We start from the raw sequence: 22,620 nt of genomic DNA on the forward strand, positions 1-22,620 counted from the left end.
GCGGAAGGTCCCATGTTCGAGCCCTGGTAGATACATATTCTGACCATCGTGATAGGACATAAAAAAGCTAGGTCTCTTGGAAAACTCATTATTACTACGTATCTATGGTGTAGTGGTTATCACGTCCGCTTTACACGCGGAAGGTCCCAGGTTCGAGCCCTGGTAGATACATACTTTGTCCATCGTGATTGGGCATAAAAAAGCTAGTTCTCTTGGAAAAGTTAGTATTATTACGTATCTTTGGTGTAGTGGTTATCACGTCCGCTTTACACGCGGAAGGTCCCAGGTTCGGGTCCTGGTAGATACATATTTTGACCATCGTGATAGGACATAAAAAAAGCTAGGTCTCTTGGAAAACTCAGTACTACTACGTATCTGTGGTGTAGTGGTTATCACGTCCGCCTAACACGCGGATGGTCCAAGGTTCGAGCCCTGGTAGATACATATTTTGTCCATCGTGATTGGGCATAAAAAAGCTAGGTCTCTTGGAAAACTCAGCTCAACTACGAATCTATGGTGTAGTGGTTATCACGTCCGCTTTACACGCGGAAGGTCCCATGTTCGAGCCCTGGTAGATACATATTTTGTCCATCGTGATTGGGCATAAAAAAGCTAGGTCTCTTGGAAAACTCAGCGCTACTACGTATCTATGTTGTAGTGGTTATCACGTCCGCTATACACGCGGAAGGTTCCAGGTTCGAGCCCTGGTAGATGCATAATTTGACCATCGTGATAGGACATAAAAAAGCTAGGTCTCTTGGAAAACTCAGTATCACTACGTATCTATGGTGTAGTGGTTATCACGTCCGCTTTACACGGGGAAGGTCCCAGGTTCGAGGCCTGGTAGACACATATTTTGTCCATCGTGATTGGGCATAAAAAAGCTAGGGCTCTTGGAAATTTCAGCATTACTACGTATCAATGTTGTAGTGGTTGTCACGTCCGCTTTACACGCGGAAGGTCCCATGTTCGAGCCCTGGTAGATACATGTTTTGTCCATCGTGATTGGGCATAAAAATTAGCTAGATCTCTCGGAAAACTCAGTATTTCTACTTATATATGGTGGAGTGGTTATCACGTCCGCCTAACACGTGCAAGGTCCGAGGTTCGAGCCCTGTTAGATACATATTTGTCCATCGTGATTGGGCATAAAAAAGCAAGATCTCTCGGAAAACTCAGCATTACTACGTATTTATGGTGTAGTGGTTATCACGCCCGCTTTACACGCGGAAGGTCCCAGGTTCGAGCCCTGGTAGATACATATTTTGACCATCGTGATAGGACATAAAAAAGCTAGTTCTCTTGGAAAACTCAGTATTACTACGTATCTATGGTGTAGTGGTTATCACGTCCGCTTTACACGCGAAAGGTCCCGGGCTCGGGTCCTGATATATACATATTTTGACCATCGTGATAGGACACAAAAAAAGCTAGGTCTCTTGGAAAACTCAGTATTACTACGTATCTAGGGTGTAGTGGTTATCACGTCCGCTTTACACGCGGAAGGTCCCATGTTCGAGCCCTGGTAGATAAATATTTTGTCCATCGTGATTGGGCATAAAAAAGCTAGGTCTCTTGGAAAACTCAGCGCTACTACGTATCTATGTTGTAGTGGTTATCACGTCCGCTTTACACGCGGAAGGTCCCAGGTTCGAGCCCTGGTAGATGCATATTTTGACCATCGTGATTGGGCATAAAAAAGCTAGGTCTCTTGGAAATTTCAGCATTACTACGTATCTATGTTGTTGTGGTTACCACGTCCGCTTTACACGCGGAAGGTCCCAGGTTCGAGCCCTGGTAGATACATATTTTGACCATCGTGATAGGACATAAAAAAGCTAGTTCTCTTGGAAAACTCAGTATTACTACGTATCTATGGTGTAGTGGTTATCACGTCCGCTTTACACGCGGAAGGTCCCGGGTTCGGGTCCTGGTAGATACATATTTTGACCATCGTGATAGGACACAAAAAAGCTAGGTCTCTTGGAAAACTCAGTATTACTACGTATCTAGGGTGTAGTGGTTATCACGTCCGCTTTACACGCGGAAGGTCCCATGTTCGAGCCCTGGTAGATACATATTCTGACCATCGTGATAGGACATAAAAAAGCTAGGTCTCTTGGAAAACTCATTATTACTACGTATCTATGGTGTAGTGGTTATCACGTCCGCTTTACACGCGGAAGGTCCCAGGTTCGAGCCCTGGTAGATACATACTTTGTCCATCGTGATTGGGCATAAAAAAGCTAGTTCTCTTGGAAAAGTTAGTATTATTACGTATCTTTGGTGTAGTGGTTATCACGTCCGCTTTACACGCGGAAGGTCCCAGGTTCGGGTCCTGGTAGATACATATTTTCACCATCGTGATAGGACATAAAAAAAGCTAGGTCTCTTGGAAAACTCAGTACTACTACGTATCTGTGGTGTAGTGGTTATCACATCCGCCTAACACGCGGATGGTCCCAGGTTCGAGCCCTGGTAGATACATATTTTGTCCATCGTGATTGGGCATAAAAAAGCTAGGTCTCTTGGAAAACTCAGCTCAACTACGAATCTATGGTGTAGTGGTTATCACGTCCGCTTTACACGCGGAAGGTCCCATGTTCGAGCCCTGGTAGATACATATTTTGTCCATCGTGATTGGGCATAAAAAAGCTAGGTCTCTTGGAAAACTCAGCGCTACTACGTATCTATGTTGTAGTGGTTATCACGTCCGCTATACACGCGGAAGGTCCCAGGTTCGAGCCCTGGTAGATACATATTTTGACCATCGTGATAGGACATAAAAAAGCTAGTTCTCTTGGAAAACTCAGTATTACTACGTATCTATGGTGTAGTGGTTATCACGTCCGCTTTACACGCGGAAGGTCCCGGGTTCGGGTCCTGGTAGATACATATTTTGACCATCGTGATAGGACACAAAAAAGCTAGGTCTCTTGGAAAACTCAGTATTACTACGTATCTAGGGTGTAGTGGTTATCACGTCCGCTTTACACGCGGAAGGTCCCATGTTCGAGCCCTGGTAGATACATATTCTGACCATCGTGATAGGACATAAAAAAGCTAGGTCTCTTGGAAAACTCATTATTACTACGTATCTATGGTGTAGTGGTTATCACGTCCGCTTTACACGCGGAAGGTCCCAGGTTCGAGCCCTGGTAGATACATACTTTGTCCATCGTGATTGGGCATAAAAAAGCTAGTTCTCTTGGAAAAGTTAGTATTATTACGTATCTTTGGTGTAGTGGTTATCACGTCCGCTTTACACGCGGAAGGTCCCAGGTTCGGGTCCTGGTAGATACATATTTTGACCATCGTGATAGGACATAAAAAAAGCTAGGTCTCTTGGAAAACTCAGTACTACTACGTATCTGTGGTGTAGTGGTTATCACGTCCGCCTAACACGCGGATGGTCCAAGGTTCGAGCCCTGGTAGATACATATTTTGTCCATCGTGATTGGGCATAAAAAAGCTAGGTCTCTTGGAAAACTCAGCTCAACTACGAATCTATGGTGTAGTGGTTATCACGTCCGCTTTACACGCGGAAGGTCCCATGTTCGAGCCCTGGTAGATACATATTTTGTCCATCGTGATTGGGCATAAAAAAGCTAGGTCTCTTGGAAAACTCAGCGCTACTACGTATCTATGTTGTAGTGGTTATCACGTCCGCTATACACGCGGAAGGTTCCAGGTTCGAGCCCTGGTAGATGCATAATTTGACCATCGTGATAGGACATAAAAAAGCTAGGTCTCTTGGAAAACTCAGTATCACTACGTATCTATGGTGTAGTGGTTATCACGTCCGCTTTACACGGGGAAGGTCCCAGGTTCGAGGCCTGGTAGACACATATTTTGTCCATCGTGATTGGGCATAAAAAAGCTAGGGCTCTTGGAAATTTCAGCATTACTACGTATCAATGTTGTAGTGGTTATCACGTCCGCTTTACACGCGGAAGGTCCCATGTTCGAGCCCTGGTAGATACATGTTTTGTCCATCGTGATTGGGCATAAAAATTAGCTAGATCTCTCGGAAAACTCAGTATTTCTACTTATATATGGTGGAGTGGTTATCACGTCCGCCTAACACGTGCAAGGTCCGAGGTTCGAGCCCTGTTAGATACATATTTGTCCATCGTGATTGGGCATAAAAAAGCAAGATCTCTCGGAAAACTCAGCATTACTACGTATTTATGGTGTAGTGGTTATCACGCCCGCTTTACACGCGGAAGGTCCCAGGTTCGAGCCCTGGTAGATACATATTTTGACCATCGTGATAGGACATAAAAAAGCTAGTTCTCTTGGAAAACTCAGTATTACTACGTATCTATGGTGTAGTGGTTATCACGTCCGCTTTACACGCGGAAGGTCCCGGGCTCGGGTCCTGATATATACATATTTTGACCATCGTGATAGGACACAAAAAAAGCTAGGTCTCTTGGAAAACTCAGTATTACTACGTATCTAGGGTGTAGTGGTTATCACGTCCGCTTTACACGCGGAAGGTCCCATGTTCGAGCCCTGGTAGATAAATATTTTGTCCATCGTGATTGGGCATAAAAAAGCTAGGTCTCTTGGAAAACTCAGCGCTACTACGTATCTATGTTGTAGTGGTTATCACGTCCGCTTTACACGCGGAAGGTCCCAGGTTCGAGCCCTGGTAGATGCATATTTTGACCATCGTGATTGGGCATAAAAAAGCTAGGTCTCTTGGAAATTTCAGCATTACTACGTATCTATGTTGTAGTGGTTATCACGTCCGCTTTACACGCGGAAGGTCCCAGGTTCGAGCCCTGGTAGATACATATTTTGTCCATCGTGATTGGGCATAAAAAGCTAGGTCTCTTGGAAAACGCAGCTCAACTACGAATGTATGGTGTAGTGGTTATCACGTCCGCTTTACACGCGGAAGGTCCCATGTTCGAGCCCTGGTAGATACATATTTTGTCCATCGTGATTGGGCATAAAAAAGCTAGGTCTCTTGGAAAACTCAGCGCTACTACGTATCTATGTTGTAGTGGTTATCACGTCCGCTTTACACGCGGAAGGTTCCGGGTTCGAGCCCTGGTAGATGCATAATTTGACCATCGTGATAGGACATAAAAAAGCTAGGTCTCTTGGAAAACTCAGTATCACTACGTATCTATGGTGTAGTGGTTATCACGTCCGCTTTACACGGGGAAGGTCCCAGGTTCGAGGCCAGGTAGACACATATTTTGTCCATCGTGATTGGGCATAAAAAAGCTAGGTCTCTTGGAAATTTCAGCATTACTACGTATCTATGTTGTAGTGGTTATCACGTCCGCTTTACACACGGAAGGTCCCAGGTTCGAGCCCTGGTAGATACATATTTTGACCATCGTGATTGGGCATAAAAATTAGCTAGATCTCTCGGAAAACTCAGTATTACTACTTATATATGGTGTAGTGGTTATCACGTCCGCCTAACACGTGCAAGGTCCCAGGTTCGAGCCCTGTTAGATAACTACTTTGTCCATCGTGATTGGGCATGAAAAAGCTAGGTCTCTTGGAAAACTCAGCATTACGACGTATCTATGGTGTTGTGGTTATCACGTCCGCTTTACTCGAGGAAGGTCCCAGGTTCGAGCCCAGGTAGATACATATTTTGACCATCGTGATAGGACATAAAAAAAGTTAGGTCTCTTGGAAAACTCAGTATTGCTACGTATCTATGGTGTAGTGGTTATCACGTCCGCTTTACACGCGGAAGGTCCCAGGTTCGGGTCCTGGTAGATACATATTTTGACCATCGTGATAGGACACAAAAAAAGCTAGGTCTCTTGGAAAACTCAGTATTACTACGTATCTACGGTGTAGTGTTTATAACGTCCGCTTTACACGCGGAAGGTCCCATGTTCGAGCCCTGGTAGATACATATTTTGTCCATGGTGATTGGGCATAAAAAAGCTAGGTCTCTTGGAAAACTCAGCGCTACTACGTATCTATGTTGTAGTGGTTATCACGTCCGCTATACACGCGGAAGGTCCCAGGTTCGAGCCCTGGTAGATACATATTTTGACCATCGTGATAGGACATAAAAAAGCTAGTTCTCTTGGAAAACTCAGTATTACTACGTATCTATGGTGTAGTGGTTATCACGTCCGCTTTACACGCGGAAGGTCCCGGGTTCGGGTCCTGGTAGATACATATTTTGACCATCGTGATAGGACACAAAAAAGCTAGGTCTCTTGGAAAACTCAGTATTACTACGTATCTAGGGTGTAGTGGTTATCACGTCCGCTTTACACGCGGAAGGTCCCATGTTCGAGCCCTGGTAGATACATATTCTGACCATCGTGATAGGACATAAAAAAGCTAGGTCTCTTGGAAAACTCATTATTACTACGTATCTATGGTGTAGTGGTTATCACGTCCGCTTTACACGCGGAAGGTCCCAGGTTCGAGCCCTGGTAGATACATACTTTGTCCATCGTGATTGGGCATAAAAAAGCTAGTTCTCTTGGAAAAGTTAGTATTATTACGTATCTTTGGTGTAGTGGTTATCACGTCCGCTTTACACGCGGAAGGTCCCATGTTCGAGCCCTGGTAGATACATATTCTGACCATCGTGATAGGACATAAAAAAGCTAGGTCTCTTGGAAAACTCATTATTACTACGTATCTATGGTGTAGTGGTTATCACGTCCGCTTTACACGCGGAAGGTCCCAGGTTCGAGCCCTGGTAGATACATACTTTGTCCATCGTGATTGGGCATAAAAAAGCTAGTTCTCTTGGAAAAGTTAGTATTATTACGTATCTTTGGTGTAGTGGTTATCACGTCCGCTTTACACGCGGAAGGTCCCAGGTTCGGGTCCTGGTAGATACATATTTTGACCATCGTGATAGGACATAAAAAAAGCTAGGTCTCTTGGAAAACTCAGTACTACTACGTATCTGTGGTGTAGTGGTTATCACGTCCGCCTAACACGCGGATGGTCCCAGGTTCGAGCCCTGGTAGATACATATTTTGTCCATCGTGATTGGGCATAAAAAAGCTAGGTCTCTTGGAAAACTCAGCTCAACTACGAATCTATGGTGTAGTGGTTATCACGTCCGCTTTACACGCGGAAGGTCCCATGTTCGAGCCCTGGTAGATACATATTTTGTCCATCGTGATTGGGCATAAAAAAGCTAGGTCTCTTGGAAAACTCAGCGCTACTACGTATCTATGTTGTAGTGGTTATCACGTCCGCTATACACGCGGAAGGTTCCAGGTTCGAGCCCTGGTAGATGCATAATTTGACCATCGTGATAGGACATAAAAAAGCTAGGTCTCTTGGAAAACTCAGTATCACTACGTATCTATGGTGTAGTGGTTATCACGTCCGCTTTACACGGGGAAGGTCCCAGGTTCGAGGCCCGGTAGACACATATTTTGTCCATCGTGATTGGGCATAAAAAAGCTAGGGCTCTTGGAAATTTCAGCATTACTACGTATCAATGTTGTAGTGGTTATCACGTCCGCTTTACACGCGGAAGGTCCCATGTTCGAGCCCTGGTAGATACATGTTTTGTCCATCGTGATTGGGCATAAAAATTAGCTAGATCTCTCGGAAAACTCAGTATTACTACTTATATATGGTGGAGTGGTTATCACGTCCGCCTAACACGTGCAAGGTCCGAGGTTCGAGCCCTGTTAGATACATATTTGTCCATCGTGATTGGGCATAAAAAAGCAAGATCTCTCGGAAAACTCAGCATTACTACGTATTTATGATGTAGTGGTTATCACGCCCGCTTTACACGCGGAAGGTCCCAGGTTCGAGCCCTGGTAGATACATATTTTGACCATCGTGATAGGACATAAAAAAGCTAGTTCTCTTGGAAAACTCAGTATTACTACGTATCTATGGTGTAGTGGTTATCACGTCCGCTTTACACGCGGAAGGTCCCGGGCTCGGGTCCTGATATATACATATTTTGACCATCGTGATAGGACACAAAAAAAGCTAGGTCTCTTGGAAAACTCAGTATTACTACGTATCTAGGGTGTAGTGGTTATCACGTCCGCTTTACACGCGGAAGGTCCCATGTTCGAGCCCTGGTAGCTAATATTTTGTCCATCGTGATTGGGCATAAAAAAGCTAGGTCTCTTGGAAAACTCAGCGCTACTACGTATCTATGTTGTAGTGGTTATCACGTCCGCTTTACACGCGGAAGGTCCCAGGTTCGAGCCCTGGTAGATGCATATTTTGACCATCGTGATTGGGCATAAAAAAGCTAGGTCTCTTGGAAATTTCAGCATTACTACGTATCTATGTTGTAGTGGTTATCACGTCCGCTTTACACGCGGAAGGTCCCAGGTTCGAGCCCTGGTAGATACATATTTTGTCCATCGTGATTGGGCATAAAAAGCTAGGTCTCTTGGAAAACGCAGCTCAACTACGAATGTATGGTGTAGTGGTTATCACGTCCGCTTTACACGCGGAAGGTCCCATGTTCGAGCCCTGGTAGATACATATTTTGTCCATCGTGATTGGGCATAAAAAAGCTAGGTCTCTTGGAAAACTCAGCGCTACTACGTATCTATGTTGTAGTGGTTATCACGTCCGCTTTACACGCGGAAGGTTCCGGGTTCGAGCCCTGGTAGATGCATAATTTGACCATCGTGATAGGACATAAAAAAGCTAGGTCTCTTGGAAAACTCAGTATCACTACGTATCTATGGTGTAGTGGTTATCACGTCCGCTTTACACGGGGAAGGTCCCAGGTTCGAGGCCAGGTAGACACATATTTTGTCCATCGTGATTGGGCATAAAAAAGCTAGGTCTCTTGGAAATTTCAGCATTACTACGTATCTATGTTGTAGTGGTTATCACGTCCGCTTTACACACGGAAGGTCCCAGGTTCGAGCCCTGGTAGATACATATTTTGACCATCGTGATTGGGCATAAAAATTAGCTAGATCTCTCGGAAAACTCAGTATTACTACTTATATATGGTGTAGTGGTTATCACGTCCGCCTAACACGTGCAAGGTCCCAGGTTCGAGCCCTGTTAGATAACTACTTTGTCCATCGTGATTGGGCATGAAAAAGCTAGGTCTCTTGGAAAACTCAGCATTACGACGTATCTATGGTGTTGTGGTTATCACGTCCGCTTTACTCGAGGAAGGTCCCAGGTTCGAGCCCAGGTAGATACATATTTTGACCATCGTGATAGGACATAAAAAAAGTTAGGTCTCTTGGAAAACTCAGTATTGCTACGTATCTATGGTGTAGTGGTTATCACGTCCGCTTTACACGCGGAAGGTCCCAGGTTCGGGTCCTGGTAGATACATATTTTGACCATCGTGATAGGACACAAAAAAAGCTAGGTCTCTTGGAAAACTCAGTATTACTACGTATCTACGGTGTAGTGGTTATAACGTCCGCTTTACACGCGGAAGGTCCCATGTTCGAGCCCTGGTAGATACATATTTTGTCAATCGTGATTGGGCATAAAAAAGCTAGGTCTCTTGGAAAACTCAGCACTACTACGTATCTATGTTGTAGTGGTTATCACGTCCGCTTTACACGCGGAAGGTCCCAGGTTCGAGCCCTGGTAGATACATATTTTGACCATCGTGATAGGACATAAAAAAGCTAGGTCACTTGGAAAACTCAGTATTACTACGTATCTATGGTGTAGTGGTTATCACGTCCGCTTTACACGCGGAAGGTCCCATGTTCGAGCCCTGGTAGATACATGTTTTGTCCATCGTGATTGGGCATAAAAATTAGCTAGATCTCTCGGAAAACTCAGTATTACTACTTATGTAAGGTGGAGTGGTTATCACGTCCGCCTAACACGTGCAAGGTCCCAGGTTCGAGCCCTGGTACACATATTTTGTCCATCGTGATTGGGCATAAAAAAGCTAGATCTCTCGGAAAACTCAGCATTACTACGTATTTATGGTGTAGTGGTTATCACGCCCGCTTTACACGCGAAAGGTCCCAGGTTCGGGTCCTGGTAGATACATATTTTGACCATCGTGATAGGACACAAAAAAGCTAGGTCTCTTGGAAAACTCAGTATTCCTACGTATCTATGGTGTAGTGGTTATCACGTCCGCTTTACACGCGGAAGGTCCCATGTTCGAGCCCTGGTAGATACATATTTTGACCATCGTGATAGGACATAAAAAAGCTAGGTCTCTTGGAAAACTCAGTATTAATACGTATCTATTGTGTAGTGGTTATCACGTCCGCTTTACACGCGGAAGGTCCCAGGTTCGAGCCCTGGTAGATACATATTTTGTCCATCGTGATTGGGCATAAAAAAGCTAGTTCTCTTGGAAAACTCAGTATTACTACGTATCTATGGTGTAGTGGTTATCACGTCCGCTTTTCACGCGGAAGGTCCCAGGTTCGGGTCCTGGTAGATACATATATTGACCATCGTGATAGGACATAAAAAAGCTAGGTCTATTGGAAAACTCAGGATTACTACGTATCTATGGTGTAGTGGTTATCACGTCCGCTTTACACGCGGAAGGTCCCAGGTTCGAGCCCTGGTAGATACATATTTTGTCCATCGTGATTGGGCATAAAAAAGCTAGTTCTCTTGGAAAACTCAGTATTACTACGTATCTATGGTGTAGTGGTTATCACGTCCGCTTTACACGCGGAAGGTCCCAGGTTCGGGTCCTGGTAGATACATATTTTGACCATCGTGATAGGACATAAAAAAAGCTAGGTCTCTTGGAAAACTCAGTATTGCTACGTAGCTAGGGTGTAGTGGTTATCACGTCCGCTTTACACGCGGAAGGTCCCAGGTTCGAGCCCGGGTAGATACATATTTTTCCATCGTGATTGGGCATAAAAAAGCTAGGTCTCTTGGAAAACTCAGCATTACTACGTATTTATGGTGTAGTGGTTATCACGCCCGCTTTACACGCGGAAGGTCCCAGGTTCGAGCCCTGGTAGATACATATTTTGACCATCGTGATAGGACATAAAAAAGCTAGTTCTCTTGGAAAACTCAGTATTACTACGTATCTATGGTGTAGTGGTTATCACGTCCGCTTTACACGCGGAAGGTCCCAGGTTCGGGTTCTGGTAGATACATATTTTGACCATCGTGATAGGACATAAAAAGCTAGGTCTCTTGGAAAACTCAGTATTACTACGTATCTATGGTGTAGTGGTTATCACGTCCGCTTTACAGGCGGAAGGTCCATGTTCGAGCCCTGGTAGGTACATGTTTTGTCCATCGTGATTGGACATAAAAATTAGCTAGATCTCTCGGAAAACTCAGTATTACTACTTATATATGGTGGAGTGGTTATCACGTCCGCCTAACACGTGCAAGGTCCCAGGTTCGAGCCCTGTTAGATACATATTTTGTTCATCGTGATTGGGCATAAAAAAGCTAGATCTCTCGGAAAACTCAGCACTACTACGTATTTATGGTGTAGTGGTTATCACGCCCGCTTTACACGCGGAAGGTCCCAGGTTCGAGCCCTGGTAGATACATATTCTGACCATCGTGATAGGACATAAAAAAGCTAGTTCTTTTGGAAAACTCAGTATTACTACGTATCTATGTTGTAGTGGTTATCACGTCCGCTTTACACGCGGAAGGTCCCAGGTTCGGGTCCTGGTAGATACATATTTTGACCATCGTGATAGGACTAGGGTTCGAAAATTACGGTAATTTTGGAAAATGGTAAATTACACCGTAATTTACCGCGTAAATTACCGTTCATGGTAATTTACGAAAATTCAAAAATTAAATTATATTGATCGTTTTTAAGCTAAATAATGAAAATATCACTTGAACACAGGTATTCTTTTTATAGCATAGTGTCTTACATTATTTAAACATCGAGTTTTGATGTTTGCAGCTCAAAATACTTTTGAACAGCAACATCCACTTTCTTCTTCTTACCAATTTTGCGAATTTTTGCTGTTTCACGTTTTTAGAACCAAATTCTAGAGAAGGGCCGATACCAGTTTAAACAAATACCGATATATCGGTTTAGTCAAATTTTGGTGCCGATATTGGTATCGGTATGGGCCCATGCCCATCTCTAGAAAATTCTAACAACTTCAGCTTTCCAGCTAAAGCAAACGAACTCGACAACAAGAATAGACGAGAAAATCAAATTTCATTTCCTTAATCAAATTTTTCCCACGCTTGCCGTTCGACCTTTTAAGACTTATTCATATGGGAAGAAATTAGTGTGCATGCACGAGTAGAGCAAAATATGGAGCCTTTAGACCATTTTGAAAGTGAAGCAAATTAAAATTCGGTGGTAAATTACCATCGTGTTAATTTACCAGCGTAAATTACCACGGTAATTACCAGGGTAATTACCGTTTTCGTAATTTACCCGAGAAAATCGTAAATTACAGTTACCATGGTAAATTACCGTGTAAATTACCATGGTAATTTACCGATTTAGAACCCTAGATAGGACACAAAAAAAGCTAGGTCTCTTGGAAAACTCAGTATTACTACGTATCTACGGTGTAGTGGTTATCACGTCCGCTTTACACGCGGAAGGTCCCATGTTCGAGCCCTGGTAGATACATATTTTGTCCATCGTGATTGGGCATAAAAAAGCTAGGTCTCTTGGAAAACTCAGCGCTACTACGTATCTATGTTGTAGTGGTTATCACGTCCGCTTTACACGCGGAAGGTCCCATGTTCGAGCCCTGGTAGATACATGTTTTGTCCATCGTGATTGGGCATAAAAATTAGCTAGATCTCTCGGAAAACTCAGTATTACTACTTATGTAAGGTGGAGTGGTTATCACGTCCGCCTAACACGTGCAAGGTCCCAGGTTCGAGCCCTGGTAGACACATATTTTGTCCATCGTGATTGGGCATAAAAAAGCTAGATCTCTCGGAAAACTCAGCATTACTACGTATTTTTGGTGTAGTGGTTATCACGCCCGCTTTACACGCGACAGGTCCCAGGTTCGAGCCCTGGTAGATACATATTTTGACCATCGTGATAGGACATAAAAAAGCTAGTTCTCTTGGAAAACTCAGTATTACTACGTATCTATGGTGTAGTGGTTATCACGTCCGCTTTACACGCGGAAGGTCCCAGGTTCGGGTCCTGGTAGATACATATTTTGACCATCGTGATAGGACACAAAAAAAGCTAGGTCTCTTGGAAAACTCAGTATTCCTACGTATCTATGGTGTCGTGGTTATCACGTCCGCTTTACACGCGGAAGGTCCCATGTTCGAGCCCTGGTAGATACATATTTTGACCATCGTGATAGGACATAAAAAAGCTAGGTCTCTTGGAAAACTCAGTATTAATACGTATCTATTGTGTAGTGGTTATCACGTCCGCTTTACACGCGGAAGGTCCCAGGTTCGAGCCCTGGTAGATACATATTTTGTCCATCGTGATTGGGCATAAAAAAGCTAGTTCTCTTGGAAAACTCAGTATTACTACGTATCTATGGTGTAGTGGTTATCACGTCCGCTTTACACGCGGAAGGTCCCAGGTTCGAGCCCTGGTAGATAAATATTTTGTCCATCGTGATTGGGCATAAAAAAGCTAGTTCTCTTGGAAAAATCAGTATTACTACGTATCTATGGTGTAGTGGTTATCACGTCCGCTTTACACGCGGAAGGTCCCAGGTTCGGGTCCTGGTAGAAACATATTTTGACCATCGTGATAGGACATAAAAAAAGCTAGGTCTCTTGGAAAACTCAGTATTGCTACGTAGCTAGGGTGTAGTGGTTATCACGTCCGCTTTACACGCGGAAGGTCCCATGTTCGAGCCCTGGTAGATACATATTTTGTCCATCGTGAATGGGCATAAAAAAGCTAGGTCTCTCGGAAAACTCAGTGTTACTACTTATATATGGTGGAGTGAGTATCACGTCCGCCTAACACGTGCAAGGTCCCAGGTTCGAGCCCTGTTAGATACATATTTTGTCCATCGTGATTGGGCATAAAAATTAGCTAGATCTCTCGGAAAACTCAGTATTACTACTTATATATGGTGTAGTGGTTATCACGTCCGCCTAACACGTGCAAGGTCCCAAGTTCGAGCCCTGTTAGATACATATTTTGTCCATCGTGATTGGGCATAAAAATTAGCTAGATCTCTCGGAAAACTCAGTATTACTACTTATATATGGTGTAGTGGTTATCACGTCCGCTTTACACGCGGAAGGTCCCAGGTTCGAGCCCTGGTAGATACATATTTTGTCCATCGTGATTGGGCATAAAAAAGATAGGTCTCTTGGAAAACTCAGTATTAATACGTATCTATTGTGTAGTGGTTATCACGTCCGCTTTACACGCGGAAGGTCCCAGGTTCGAGCCCTGGTAGATAAATATTTTGTCCATCGTGATTGGGCATAAAAAAGCTAGTTCTCTTGGAAAACTCAGTATTACTACGTATCTATGGTATAGTGGTTATCACGTCCGCTTTTCACGCGGAAGGTCCCAGGTTCGGGTCCTGGTAGATACATACATTGACCATCGTGATAGGACATAAAAAAACTAGGTCTATTGGAAAACTCAGGATTACTACGTATCTATGGTGTAGTGGTTATCACGTCCGCTTTACACGCGGAAGGTCCCAGGTTCGAGCCCTGGTAGATACATATTTTGTCCATCGTGATTGGGCATAAAAAAGCTAGTTCTCTTGGAAAACTCAGTATTACTACGTATCTATGTTGTAGTGGTTATCACGTCCGCTTTACACGCGGAAGGTCCCAGGTTCGAGCCCTGGTAGATACATATTTTGTCCATCGTGATTGGGCATAAAAAAGCTAGTTCTCTTGGAAAACTCAGTATTACTACGTATCTATGGTGTAGTGGTTATCACGTCCGCTTTACACGCGGAAGGTCCCAGGTTCGAGCCCTGTTAGATAACAACTTTGTCCATCGTGATAGGACATAAAAAAAGCTAGGTCTCTTGGAAAACTCAGTATTGCTACGTAGCTAGGGTGTAGTGGTTATCACGTCAGCTTTACACGCGGAAGGTCCCATGTTCGAGCCCTGGTAGATACATATTTTGTCCATCGTGATTGGGCATAAAAAAGCTAGGTCTCTCGGAAAACTCAGTATTACTACTTATATATGGTGGAGTGATTATCACGTCCGCCTAACACGTGCAAGGTCCCAGGTTCGAGCCCTGTTAGATACATATTTTGTCCATCGTGATTGGGCATAAAAATTAGCTAGATCTCTCGGAAAACTCAGTATTACTACTTATATATGGTGTAGTGGTTATCACGTCCGCCTAACACGTGCAAGGTCCCAGGTTCGAGCCCTGTTAGATAACAACTTTGTCCATCGTGATAGGACATAAAAAAGCTAGGTCTCTTGGAAAACTCAGTATTGCTACGTATCTATGGTGTAGTGGTTATCACGTCCGCTTTACACGCGGAAGGTCCCAGGTTCGAGCCCGGGTAGATACATATTTTTCCATCGTGATTGTGCATAAAAAAGCAAGGTCTCTTGGAAAACTCAGCATTACTACGTATTTATGGTGTAGTGGTTATCACGCCCGCTTTACACGCGGAAGGTCCCAGGTTCGAGCCCTGGTATATACATATTTTGACCATCGTGATAGGACATAACAAAGCTAGTTCTCTTGGAAAACTCAGTATTACTACGTATCTATGGTGTAGTGGTTATCACGTCCGCTTTACACGCGGATGGTCCCAGGTTCGGGTTCTGGTAGATACATATTTTGACCATCGTGATAGGACATAAAAAAGCTAGGTCTCTTGGAAAACTCAGTATTACTACGTATCTATGGTGTAGTGGTTATCACGTCCGCTTTTCAGGCGGAAGGTCCATGTTCGAGCCCTGGTAGATACATGTTTTGTCCATCGTGATTGGACATAAAAAATAGCTAGATCTCTCGGAAAACTCATTATTACTACTTATATATGGTGGAGTGGTTATCACGTCCGCCTAACACGTGCAAGGTCCCAGGTTCGAGCCCTGTTAGATACATATTTTGTCCATCGTGATTGGGCATAAAAAAGCTAGATCTCTCGGAAAACTCAGCACTACTACGTATTTATGGTGTAGTGGTTATCACGCCCGCTTTACACGCGGAAGGTCCCAGGTTCGAGCCTTGGTAGATACATATTCTGACCATCGTGATAGGACATAAAAAAGCTAGTTCATTTGGAAAACTCAGTATTACTACGTATCTATGGTATAGTGGTTATCACGTCCGCTTTTCACGCGGAAGGTCCCAGGTTCGGGTCCTGGTAGATACATATATTGACCATCGTGATAGGACATAAAAAAACTAGGTCTATTGGAAAACTCAGGATTACTACGTATCTATGGTGTAGTGGTTATCACGTCCGCTTTACACGCGGAAGGTCCCAGGTTCGAGCCATGGTAGATACATATTTTGTCCATCGTGATTGGGCATAAAAAAGCTAGTTCTCTTGGAAAACTCAGTATTACTACGTATCTATGTTGTAGTGGTTATCACGTCCGCTTTACACGCGGAAGGTCCCAGGTTCGAGCCCTGGTAGATACATATTTTGTCCATCGTGATTGGGCATAAAAAAGCTAGTTCTCTTGGAAAACTCAGTATTACTACGTATCTATGGTGTAGTGGTTATCACGTCCGCTTTACACGCGGAAGGTCCCAGGTTCGAGCCCTGTTAGATAACAACTTTGTCCATCGTGATAGGACATAAAAAAAGCTAGGTCTCTTGGAAAACTCAGTATTGCTACGTAGCTAGGGTGTAGTGGTTATCACGTCAGCTTTACACGCGGAAGGTCCCATGTTCGAGCCCTGGTAGATACATATTTTGTCCATCGTGATTGGGCATAAAAAAGCTAGGTCTCTCGGAAAACTCAGTATTACTACTTATATATGGTGGAGTGATTATCACGTCCGCCTAACACGTGCAAGGTCCCAGGTTCGAGCCCTGTTAGATACATATTTTGTCCATCGTGATTGGGCATAAAAATTAGCTAGATCTCTCGGAAAACTCAGTATTACTACTTATATATGGTGTAGTGGTTATCACGTCCGCCTAACACGTGCAAGGTCCCAGGTTCGAGCCCTGTTAGATAACAACTTTGTCCATCGTGATAGGACATAAAAAAGCTAGGTCTCTTGGAAAACTCAGTATTGCTACGTATCTATGGTGTAGTGGTTATCACGTCCGCTTTACACGCGGAAGGTCCCAGGTTCGAGCCCGGGTAGATACATATTTTTCCATCGTGATTGGGCATAAAAAAGCAAGGTCTCTTGGAAAACTCAGCATCACTACGTATTTATGGTGTAGTGGTTATCACGCCCGCTTTACACGCGGAAGGTCCCAGGTTCGAGCCCGGGTAGATACATATTTTTCCATCGTGATTGGGCATAAAAAAGCAAGGTCTCTTGGAAAACTCAGCATTACTACGTATTTATGGTGTAGTGGTTATCACGCCCGCTTTACACGCGGAAGGTCCCAGGTTCGAGCCCTGGTAGATACATATTTTGACCATCGTGATAGGACATAACAAAGCTAGTTCTCTTGGAAAACTCAGTATTACTACGTATCTATGGTGTAGTGGTTATCACGTCCGCTTTACACGCGGATGGTCCCAGGTTCGGGTTCTGGTAGATACATATTTTGACCATCGTGATAGGACATAAAAAAGCTAGGTCTCTTGGAAAACTCAGTATTACTACGTATCTATGGTGTAGTGGTTATCACGTCCGCTTTTCAGGCGGAAGGTCCATGTTCGAGCCCTGGTAGATACATGTTTTGTCCATCGTGATTGGACATAAAAAATAGCTAGATCTCTCGGAAAACTCATTATTACTACTTATATATGGCGGAGTGGTTATCACGTCCGCCTAACACGTGCAAGGTCCCAGGTTCGAGCCCTGTTAGATACATATTTTGTCCATCGTGATTGGGCATAAAAAAGCTAGATCTCTCGGAAAACTCAGCACTACTACGTATTTATGGTGTAGTGGTTATCACGCCCGCTTTACACGCGGAAGGTCCCAGGTTCGAGCCTTGGTAGATACATATTCTGACCATCGTGATAGGACATAAAAAAGCTAGTTCTTTTGGAAAACTCAGTATTACTACGTATCTATGGTATAGTGGTTATCACGTCCGCTGTTCACGCGGAAGGTCCCAGGTTCGGGTCCTGGTAGATACATATATTGACCATCGTGATAGGACATAAAAAAACTAGGTCTATTGGAAAACTCAGGATTACTACGTATCTATGGTGTAGTGGTTATCACGTCCGCTTTACACGCGGAAGGTCCCAGGTTCGAGCCCTGGTAGATACATATTTTGTCCATCGTGATTGGGCATAAAAAAGCTAGTTCTCTTGGAAAACTCAGTATTACTACGTATCTATGTTGTAGTGGTTATCACGTCCGCTTTACACGCGGAAGGTCCCAGGTTCGAGCCCTGGTAGATACATATTTTGTCCATCGTGATTGGGCATAAAAAAGCTAGTTCTCTTGGAAAACTCAGTATTACTACGTATCTATGGTGTAGTGGTTATCACGTCCGCTTTACACGCGGAAGGTCCCAGGTTCGAGCCCTGTTAGATAACAACTTTGTCCATCGTGATAGGACATAAAAAAAGCTAGGTCTCTTGGAAAACTCAGTATTGCTACGTAGCTAGGGTGTAGTGGTTATCACGTCAGCTTTACACGCGGAAGGTCCCATGTTCGAGCCCTGGTAGATACATATTTTGTCCATCGTGATTGGGCATAAAAAAGCTAGGTCTCTCGGAAAACTCAGTATTACTACTTATATATGGTGGAGTGATTATCACGTCCGCCTAACACGTGCAAGGTCCCAGGTTCGAGCCCTGTTAGATACATATTTTGTCCATCGTGATTGGGCATAAAAATTAGCTAGATCTCTCGGAAAACTCAGTATTACTACTTATATATGGTGTAGTGGTTATCACGTCCGCCTAACACGTGCAAGGTCCCAGGTTCGAGCCCTGTTAGATAACAACTTTGTCCATCGTGATAGGACATAAGAAAGCTAGGTCTCTTGGAAAACTCAGTATTGCTACGTATCTATGGTGTAGTGGTTATCACGTCCGCTTTACACGCGGAAGGTCCCAGGTTCGAGCCCGGGTAGATACATATTTTTCCATCGTGATTGGGCATAAAAAAGCAAGGTCTCTTGGAAAACTCAGCATCACTACGTATTTATGGTGTAGTGGTTATCACGCCCGCTTTACACCAGGAAGGTCCCAGGTTCGAGCCCTGGTAGATACATATTTTGACCATCGTGATAGGACATAAAAAAGCTAGTTCTCTTGGAAAACTCAGTATTACTACGTATCTATGGTGTAGTGGTTATCACGTCCGCTTTACACGCGGATGGTCCCAGGTTCGGGTTCTGGTAGATACATATTTTGACCATCGTGATAGGACATAAAAAAGCTAGGTCTCTTGGAAAACTCAGTATTACTACGTATCTATGGTGTAGTGGTTATCACGTCCGCTTTACAGGCGGAAGGTCCATGTTCGAGCCCTGGTAGATACATGTTTTGTCCATCGTGATTGGACATAAAAAATAGCTAGATCTCTCGGAAAACTCATTATTACTACTTATATATGGAGGAGTGGTTATCACGTCCGCCTAACACGTGCAAGGTCCCAGGTTCGAGCCCTGTTAGATACATATTTTGTCCATCGTGATTGGGCATAAAAAAGCTAGATCTCTCGGAAAACTCAGCACTACTACGTATTTATGGTGTAGTGGTTATCACGCCCGCTTTACACGCGGAAGGTCCCAGGTTCGAGCCTTGGTAGATACATATTCTGACCATCGTGATAGGACATAAAAAAGCTAGTTCTTTTGGAAAACTCAGTATTACTACGTATCTATGGTGTAGTGGTTATCACGTCCGCTTTACACGCGGAAGGTCCCAGGTTCGGGTCCTGGTAGATACATATTTTGACCATCGTGATAGGACACAAAAAAAGCTAGGTCTCTTGGAAAACTCAGTATTACTACGTATCTACGGTGTAGTGGTTATCACGTCCGCTTTACACGCGGAAGGTCCCATGTTCGAGCCCTGGTAGATACATATTTTGTCCATCGTGATTGGGCATAAAAAAGCTAGGTCTCTTGGAAAACTCAGTATTACTACTTATATATGGTGGAGTGGTTATCACGTCCGCCTAACACGTGCAAGGTCCCAGGTTCGAGCCCTGTTAGATACATATTTTGTCCATCGTGATTGGGCATAAAAAAGCAAGATCTCTCGGTAAACTCAGCATTACTACGTATTTATGGTGTAGTGGTTATCACGCCCGCTTTACACGCGGAAGGTCCCAGGTTCGAGCCCTGGTAGATACATATTTTGACCATCGTGATAGGACATAAAAAAGCTAGTTCTCTTGGAAAACTCAGTATTACTACGTATCTATGGTGTAGTGGTTATCACGTCCGCTTTACACGCGGAAGGTCCCAGGTTCGGGTCCTGGTAGATACATATTTTGACCATCGTGATAGGACACAAAAAAAGCTAGGTCTCTTGGAAAACTCAGTATTACTACGTATCTAGGGTGTAGTGGTTATCACGTCCGCTTTACACGCGGAAGGTCCCATGTTCGCGACCTGGTAGATACATATTTTGTCTATCGTGATTGGGCATAAAAAAGCTAGGTCTCTTGGAAAACTCAGCGCTACTACGTATCTATGTTGCAGTGGTTATCACGTCCGCTTTACACGCGGAAGGTCCCAGGTTCGAGCCCTGGTAGATGCATATTTTGACCATCGTGATTGGGCATAAAAAAGCTAGGTCTCTTGGAAATTTCAGCATTACTACGTATCTATGTTGTAGTGGTTATCACGTCCGCTTTACACGCGGAAGGTCCCAGGTTCGAGCCCTGGTAGATACATATTTTGACCATCGTGATAGGACATAAAATAGCTAGGTCTCTTGGAAAACTCAGCATTACTACGTATCTATGGTGTAGTGGTTATCACGTCCGCTTTACACGCGGAAGGTCCCAGGTTCGAGACCTGGTAGATACATACTTTGTCCATCGTAATTGGGCATAATAAAGCTAGTTCTCTTGGAAAACTCAGTATTGTTACGGATCTATGGTGTAGTGGTTATCACGTCCGCTTTACACGCGGAAGGTCCCAGGTTCGAGCCCTGGTAGATGCATATTTTGACCATCGTGAAAGGACATAAAAAAGCTAGGTCTCTTGGAAAACTCAGTATTACTACTTATATATGGTGTAGTGGTTATCACGTCCGCCTAACACGTGCAAGGTCCCAAGTTCGAGCCCTGTTAGATACATATTTTGTCCATCGTGATTGGGCATAAAAAGCTAGGTCTCTTGGAAAACTCAGCATTACGACGTATCTATGTTGTAGTGGTTATCACGTCCGCTTTACACGCGGAAGGTCCCAGGTTCGGGTCCTGGTAGATACATATTTTGACCATCGTGATAGGACATAAAAAAAGCTAGGTCTCTTGGAAAACTCAGTATTACTACGTATCTGTGGTGTAGTGGTTATCACGTCCGCCTAACACGCGGATGGTCCCAGGTTCGAGCCCTGGTAGATACATATTTTGTCCATCGTGATTGGGCATAAAAAAGCTAGTTCTCTTGGAAAACTCAGTATTACTACGTATCTATGGTGTAGTGGTTATCACGTCCGCTTTACACGCGGAAGGTCCCAGGTTCGAGCCCTGTTAGATAACAACTTTGTCCATCGTGATAGGACATAAAAAAAGCTAGGTCTCTTGGAAAACTCAGTATTGCTACGTAGCTAGGGTGTAGTGGTTATCACGTCAGCTTTACACGCGGAAGGTCCCATGTTCGAGCCCTGGTAGATACATATTTTGTCCATCGTGATTGGGCATAAAAAAGCTAGGTCTCTCGGAAAACTCAGTATTACTACTTATATATGGTGGAGTGATTATCACGTCCGCCTAACACGTGCAAGGTCCCAGGTTCGAGCCCTGTTAGATACATATTTTGTCCATCGTGATTGGGCATAAAAATTAGCTAGATCTCTCGGAAAACTCAGTATTACTACTTATATATGGTGTAGTGGTTATCACGTCCGCCTAACACGTGCAAGGTCCCAGGTTCGAGCCCTGTTAGATAACAAGTTTGTCCATCGTGATAGGACATAAAAAAAGCTAGGTCTCTTGGAAAACTCAGTATTGTTACGTATCTATGGTGTAGTGGTTATCACGTCGGCTTTACACGCGGAAGGTCCCAGGTTCGAGCCCGGGTAGATACATATTTTTCCATCGTGATTGGGCATAAAAAAGCAAGGTCTCTTGGAAAACTCAGCATTACTACGTATTTATGGTGTAGTGGTTATCACGCCCGCTTTACACGCGGAAGGTCCCAGGTTCGAGCCCTGGTAGATACATATTTTGACCATCGTGATAGGACATAAAAAAGCTAGTTCTCTTGGAAAACTCAGTATTACTACGTATCTATGGTGTAGTGGTTATCACGTCCGCTTTACACGCGGAAGGTCCCAGGTTCGAGCCCTGGTAGATACATATTTTGACCATCGTGATAGGACATAAAAAAGCTAGTTCTCTTGGAAAACTCAGTATTACTACGTATCTATGGTGTAGTGGTTATCACGTCCGCTTTACACGCGGAAGGTCCCAGGTTCGGGTTCTGGTAGATACA

At 44.0% G+C, this 22,620-nt stretch overlaps 48 non-coding genes across 48 annotated transcripts; all 48 read left to right on the top strand.

Moving 5' to 3' along the window:
- The first annotated feature begins 98 nt into the window (after positions 1-98).
- TRNAV-UAC (transfer RNA valine (anticodon UAC)) lies at positions 99-171 on the top strand. The gene has a single exon. It is a non-coding gene; the product is annotated as a tRNA-Val (tRNA).
- Positions 172-371: 200 nt separating this feature from the next.
- On the top strand, positions 372-444 carry TRNAV-AAC (transfer RNA valine (anticodon AAC)). Its single transcript has one exon. It is a non-coding gene; the product is annotated as a tRNA-Val (tRNA).
- A 744-nt stretch (positions 445-1,188) lies between these two features.
- TRNAV-UAC (transfer RNA valine (anticodon UAC)) lies at positions 1,189-1,261 on the top strand. The gene has a single exon. It is a non-coding gene; the product is annotated as a tRNA-Val (tRNA).
- An 880-nt stretch (positions 1,262-2,141) lies between these two features.
- TRNAV-UAC (transfer RNA valine (anticodon UAC)) lies at positions 2,142-2,214 on the top strand. The gene has a single exon. It is a non-coding gene; the product is annotated as a tRNA-Val (tRNA).
- Positions 2,215-2,414: 200 nt separating this feature from the next.
- On the top strand, positions 2,415-2,487 carry TRNAV-AAC (transfer RNA valine (anticodon AAC)). The gene has a single exon. It is a non-coding gene; the product is annotated as a tRNA-Val (tRNA).
- A 607-nt stretch (positions 2,488-3,094) lies between these two features.
- Positions 3,095-3,167, top strand: TRNAV-UAC (transfer RNA valine (anticodon UAC)). The gene has a single exon. It is a non-coding gene; the product is annotated as a tRNA-Val (tRNA).
- A 200-nt stretch (positions 3,168-3,367) lies between these two features.
- TRNAV-AAC (transfer RNA valine (anticodon AAC)) lies at positions 3,368-3,440 on the top strand. Its single transcript has one exon. It is a non-coding gene; the product is annotated as a tRNA-Val (tRNA).
- A 744-nt stretch (positions 3,441-4,184) lies between these two features.
- Positions 4,185-4,257, top strand: TRNAV-UAC (transfer RNA valine (anticodon UAC)). Its single transcript has one exon. It is a non-coding gene; the product is annotated as a tRNA-Val (tRNA).
- A 472-nt stretch (positions 4,258-4,729) lies between these two features.
- TRNAV-UAC (transfer RNA valine (anticodon UAC)) lies at positions 4,730-4,802 on the top strand. Its single transcript has one exon. It is a non-coding gene; the product is annotated as a tRNA-Val (tRNA).
- Positions 4,803-5,683: 881 nt separating this feature from the next.
- Positions 5,684-5,756, top strand: TRNAV-UAC (transfer RNA valine (anticodon UAC)). Its single transcript has one exon. It is a non-coding gene; the product is annotated as a tRNA-Val (tRNA).
- Positions 5,757-6,364: 608 nt separating this feature from the next.
- On the top strand, positions 6,365-6,437 carry TRNAV-UAC (transfer RNA valine (anticodon UAC)). Its single transcript has one exon. It is a non-coding gene; the product is annotated as a tRNA-Val (tRNA).
- Positions 6,438-6,636: 199 nt separating this feature from the next.
- TRNAV-UAC (transfer RNA valine (anticodon UAC)) lies at positions 6,637-6,709 on the top strand. Its single transcript has one exon. It is a non-coding gene; the product is annotated as a tRNA-Val (tRNA).
- A 200-nt stretch (positions 6,710-6,909) lies between these two features.
- TRNAV-AAC (transfer RNA valine (anticodon AAC)) lies at positions 6,910-6,982 on the top strand. The gene has a single exon. It is a non-coding gene; the product is annotated as a tRNA-Val (tRNA).
- A 1,288-nt stretch (positions 6,983-8,270) lies between these two features.
- Positions 8,271-8,343, top strand: TRNAV-UAC (transfer RNA valine (anticodon UAC)). Its single transcript has one exon. It is a non-coding gene; the product is annotated as a tRNA-Val (tRNA).
- An 881-nt stretch (positions 8,344-9,224) lies between these two features.
- Positions 9,225-9,297, top strand: TRNAV-UAC (transfer RNA valine (anticodon UAC)). Its single transcript has one exon. It is a non-coding gene; the product is annotated as a tRNA-Val (tRNA).
- Positions 9,298-9,497: 200 nt separating this feature from the next.
- Positions 9,498-9,570, top strand: TRNAV-UAC (transfer RNA valine (anticodon UAC)). Its single transcript has one exon. It is a non-coding gene; the product is annotated as a tRNA-Val (tRNA).
- A 63-nt stretch (positions 9,571-9,633) lies between these two features.
- On the top strand, positions 9,634-9,706 carry TRNAV-UAC (transfer RNA valine (anticodon UAC)). The gene has a single exon. It is a non-coding gene; the product is annotated as a tRNA-Val (tRNA).
- A 335-nt stretch (positions 9,707-10,041) lies between these two features.
- On the top strand, positions 10,042-10,114 carry TRNAV-UAC (transfer RNA valine (anticodon UAC)). The gene has a single exon. It is a non-coding gene; the product is annotated as a tRNA-Val (tRNA).
- Positions 10,115-10,177: 63 nt separating this feature from the next.
- On the top strand, positions 10,178-10,250 carry TRNAV-UAC (transfer RNA valine (anticodon UAC)). The gene has a single exon. It is a non-coding gene; the product is annotated as a tRNA-Val (tRNA).
- Positions 10,251-10,313: 63 nt separating this feature from the next.
- Positions 10,314-10,386, top strand: TRNAE-UUC (transfer RNA glutamic acid (anticodon UUC)). Its single transcript has one exon. It is a non-coding gene; the product is annotated as a tRNA-Glu (tRNA).
- A 63-nt stretch (positions 10,387-10,449) lies between these two features.
- Positions 10,450-10,522, top strand: TRNAV-UAC (transfer RNA valine (anticodon UAC)). The gene has a single exon. It is a non-coding gene; the product is annotated as a tRNA-Val (tRNA).
- Positions 10,523-10,585: 63 nt separating this feature from the next.
- TRNAV-UAC (transfer RNA valine (anticodon UAC)) lies at positions 10,586-10,658 on the top strand. The gene has a single exon. It is a non-coding gene; the product is annotated as a tRNA-Val (tRNA).
- Positions 10,659-10,857: 199 nt separating this feature from the next.
- Positions 10,858-10,930, top strand: TRNAV-UAC (transfer RNA valine (anticodon UAC)). Its single transcript has one exon. It is a non-coding gene; the product is annotated as a tRNA-Val (tRNA).
- A 471-nt stretch (positions 10,931-11,401) lies between these two features.
- On the top strand, positions 11,402-11,474 carry TRNAV-UAC (transfer RNA valine (anticodon UAC)). Its single transcript has one exon. It is a non-coding gene; the product is annotated as a tRNA-Val (tRNA).
- Positions 11,475-13,008: 1,534 nt separating this feature from the next.
- On the top strand, positions 13,009-13,081 carry TRNAV-UAC (transfer RNA valine (anticodon UAC)). The gene has a single exon. It is a non-coding gene; the product is annotated as a tRNA-Val (tRNA).
- Positions 13,082-13,281: 200 nt separating this feature from the next.
- Positions 13,282-13,354, top strand: TRNAV-UAC (transfer RNA valine (anticodon UAC)). Its single transcript has one exon. It is a non-coding gene; the product is annotated as a tRNA-Val (tRNA).
- A 63-nt stretch (positions 13,355-13,417) lies between these two features.
- Positions 13,418-13,490, top strand: TRNAV-UAC (transfer RNA valine (anticodon UAC)). Its single transcript has one exon. It is a non-coding gene; the product is annotated as a tRNA-Val (tRNA).
- An 884-nt stretch (positions 13,491-14,374) lies between these two features.
- TRNAE-UUC (transfer RNA glutamic acid (anticodon UUC)) lies at positions 14,375-14,447 on the top strand. Its single transcript has one exon. It is a non-coding gene; the product is annotated as a tRNA-Glu (tRNA).
- A 63-nt stretch (positions 14,448-14,510) lies between these two features.
- Positions 14,511-14,583, top strand: TRNAV-UAC (transfer RNA valine (anticodon UAC)). Its single transcript has one exon. It is a non-coding gene; the product is annotated as a tRNA-Val (tRNA).
- Positions 14,584-14,646: 63 nt separating this feature from the next.
- On the top strand, positions 14,647-14,719 carry TRNAV-UAC (transfer RNA valine (anticodon UAC)). Its single transcript has one exon. It is a non-coding gene; the product is annotated as a tRNA-Val (tRNA).
- A 610-nt stretch (positions 14,720-15,329) lies between these two features.
- On the top strand, positions 15,330-15,402 carry TRNAV-UAC (transfer RNA valine (anticodon UAC)). The gene has a single exon. It is a non-coding gene; the product is annotated as a tRNA-Val (tRNA).
- A 743-nt stretch (positions 15,403-16,145) lies between these two features.
- Positions 16,146-16,218, top strand: TRNAE-UUC (transfer RNA glutamic acid (anticodon UUC)). Its single transcript has one exon. It is a non-coding gene; the product is annotated as a tRNA-Glu (tRNA).
- Positions 16,219-16,281: 63 nt separating this feature from the next.
- On the top strand, positions 16,282-16,354 carry TRNAV-UAC (transfer RNA valine (anticodon UAC)). Its single transcript has one exon. It is a non-coding gene; the product is annotated as a tRNA-Val (tRNA).
- A 63-nt stretch (positions 16,355-16,417) lies between these two features.
- TRNAV-UAC (transfer RNA valine (anticodon UAC)) lies at positions 16,418-16,490 on the top strand. The gene has a single exon. It is a non-coding gene; the product is annotated as a tRNA-Val (tRNA).
- A 610-nt stretch (positions 16,491-17,100) lies between these two features.
- On the top strand, positions 17,101-17,173 carry TRNAV-UAC (transfer RNA valine (anticodon UAC)). The gene has a single exon. It is a non-coding gene; the product is annotated as a tRNA-Val (tRNA).
- Positions 17,174-17,370: 197 nt separating this feature from the next.
- On the top strand, positions 17,371-17,443 carry TRNAV-UAC (transfer RNA valine (anticodon UAC)). The gene has a single exon. It is a non-coding gene; the product is annotated as a tRNA-Val (tRNA).
- Positions 17,444-18,187: 744 nt separating this feature from the next.
- Positions 18,188-18,260, top strand: TRNAV-UAC (transfer RNA valine (anticodon UAC)). Its single transcript has one exon. It is a non-coding gene; the product is annotated as a tRNA-Val (tRNA).
- Positions 18,261-18,323: 63 nt separating this feature from the next.
- On the top strand, positions 18,324-18,396 carry TRNAV-UAC (transfer RNA valine (anticodon UAC)). Its single transcript has one exon. It is a non-coding gene; the product is annotated as a tRNA-Val (tRNA).
- A 610-nt stretch (positions 18,397-19,006) lies between these two features.
- On the top strand, positions 19,007-19,079 carry TRNAV-UAC (transfer RNA valine (anticodon UAC)). The gene has a single exon. It is a non-coding gene; the product is annotated as a tRNA-Val (tRNA).
- A 743-nt stretch (positions 19,080-19,822) lies between these two features.
- TRNAV-UAC (transfer RNA valine (anticodon UAC)) lies at positions 19,823-19,895 on the top strand. The gene has a single exon. It is a non-coding gene; the product is annotated as a tRNA-Val (tRNA).
- Positions 19,896-20,231: 336 nt separating this feature from the next.
- On the top strand, positions 20,232-20,304 carry TRNAV-UAC (transfer RNA valine (anticodon UAC)). The gene has a single exon. It is a non-coding gene; the product is annotated as a tRNA-Val (tRNA).
- Positions 20,305-20,367: 63 nt separating this feature from the next.
- Positions 20,368-20,440, top strand: TRNAV-UAC (transfer RNA valine (anticodon UAC)). Its single transcript has one exon. It is a non-coding gene; the product is annotated as a tRNA-Val (tRNA).
- A 336-nt stretch (positions 20,441-20,776) lies between these two features.
- On the top strand, positions 20,777-20,849 carry TRNAV-UAC (transfer RNA valine (anticodon UAC)). The gene has a single exon. It is a non-coding gene; the product is annotated as a tRNA-Val (tRNA).
- Positions 20,850-20,912: 63 nt separating this feature from the next.
- On the top strand, positions 20,913-20,985 carry TRNAV-UAC (transfer RNA valine (anticodon UAC)). Its single transcript has one exon. It is a non-coding gene; the product is annotated as a tRNA-Val (tRNA).
- Positions 20,986-21,048: 63 nt separating this feature from the next.
- On the top strand, positions 21,049-21,121 carry TRNAV-UAC (transfer RNA valine (anticodon UAC)). Its single transcript has one exon. It is a non-coding gene; the product is annotated as a tRNA-Val (tRNA).
- A 335-nt stretch (positions 21,122-21,456) lies between these two features.
- TRNAV-AAC (transfer RNA valine (anticodon AAC)) lies at positions 21,457-21,529 on the top strand. The gene has a single exon. It is a non-coding gene; the product is annotated as a tRNA-Val (tRNA).
- A 746-nt stretch (positions 21,530-22,275) lies between these two features.
- Positions 22,276-22,348, top strand: TRNAV-UAC (transfer RNA valine (anticodon UAC)). The gene has a single exon. It is a non-coding gene; the product is annotated as a tRNA-Val (tRNA).
- Positions 22,349-22,411: 63 nt separating this feature from the next.
- On the top strand, positions 22,412-22,484 carry TRNAV-UAC (transfer RNA valine (anticodon UAC)). Its single transcript has one exon. It is a non-coding gene; the product is annotated as a tRNA-Val (tRNA).
- The last annotated feature ends 136 nt before the right edge of the window (positions 22,485-22,620 follow it).

Source organism: Phalangium opilio, unplaced genomic scaffold (genome assembly GCF_054372755.1).
Source record: "Phalangium opilio isolate 3A_F unplaced genomic scaffold, DU_Popi_V2 ptg000013l_1, whole genome shotgun sequence".
NCBI lineage: Eukaryota > Metazoa > Arthropoda > Arachnida > Opiliones > Phalangiidae > Phalangium > Phalangium opilio.